Source organism: Acyrthosiphon pisum, chromosome A1, assembly GCF_005508785.2.
Source record: "Acyrthosiphon pisum isolate AL4f chromosome A1, pea_aphid_22Mar2018_4r6ur, whole genome shotgun sequence".
Lineage (NCBI taxonomy): Eukaryota > Metazoa > Arthropoda > Insecta > Hemiptera > Aphididae > Acyrthosiphon > Acyrthosiphon pisum.
The window spans coordinates 150,194,146-150,195,698 of NC_042494.1; positions in this window are offsets into that span (position 1 = coordinate 150,194,146).

The window sequence follows — 1,553 nt, forward strand, 5'->3', positions numbered from 1 at the left end:
CATTCAGTGAAATTTTCAAGTTTCTACAGTCATTCGTTTTTTAATGACAACAAAATAAGAAAATCGTTACGTAAGAAATCGAGTGAATACCAAATGTTGTAAAAAATATGAATTTCAAACGCTCATAAAAATTTAACTTGAGTTTCTTATAGACATTTTTTTTTTTTATAAAGGTAGATTAACCTATAAGGAATCTTGTATTATATTTTAAAATCTTAGTTCTAAAAAGAAACATTTTTACGAATTATTAACTCAAAATAATTTGCTAATTTTCGTGATTTTTACATATTTTGTCAATTTTTGAACTTTAAATGCTAATAAAAAAAAAACTGTGCCTAAGGATTTTTAATATTTTCCAAATGTCATTGTAACAATATAGTAGGAGCCTTGTATTAAATTTTTAAGTATTTTTACTCAACAAATAAAGTTTTATTGACATTCATAGAAAAAAAAACTAATTAAATTGGAAACTGAAATTGTCCGTAAACAGCTCAAAACAAATCAAAATATTTTGAAAATTTTACTATGTATAGAAAATGGAAATTTAAACAACCAGTGAAAATTTCATGTATCTACAGTCATTCGATTTAAAGTTACACCAAAAACCAAAATAAATTTTCTCGAAAACAGATTTCACGGCGCTTTTGAAAACTATTGGAAAAATGTTACTTTTGACCCCCCAAAGTACCAACTAGATTCACTTTCCTATCTGAAAAGGTACTGTCGAAGAAAATCCATACACTTTTACTGTCCTAAAATGTGATGACAGACACAAAAAAAAATAAAAAAAAATTAAAATAAAAAAAAAACACACTTCATTGTAAAATCAATACATTCATGGTTCCACTAAGAATCTAAAAATTAAGTTAAAAAGTTAACTTGACTTTAATTTTTGAACTTGTTTATGTCCCGGTTTCTTAATTTGTAGTTAACTATAATGAGTAGAGAATTTTAATTCTGATAATATTATAATATAGCCTTGCGTACCTATGGGATGATAATATGAATTTTCCGTGTAAATTTTAGATTCTGAGTGGAACGATGAATGTATTGATTTTACAATGATGTGTGTTTTTTTTTTTTTAATTTTTTTTTTGTGTCTGTGTACACGATAAGTATTCGAAATAATGCTTCGATTTTCAACTTCAGTATCTTGTTCTATTGGAAAGTGAATATCGGTGGTGCATTGAGAAGGTAAAAATTTAAAATTCCCAGTAATTTTCAAAAGCGCCAAGAAAAACCAAAGAAAAATTAAGGAAAAACGGGAATTTTTACGCAAAATCGATTTTTCACAAAATTGAATTTGGTTTTTGGTGTAACTTTAAAAAAAATTACTGTAGATACATGAAATTTTGACCGAATGTGTTTATATTAGCATTTTCTATACACCATAACATTTTCAAAATATTTTGACTTATTTTGAGCTCTTTACGGACATTGTCAGTTTTCATTTTTTTTTAGTTTTTTTTCTAAAAGTATCAATAAAATTTTATTTGTTGATCAAAAAAGCTTGAAAATTTAATAAAAGGATCCTAGTATATTGTTTCAAAAGC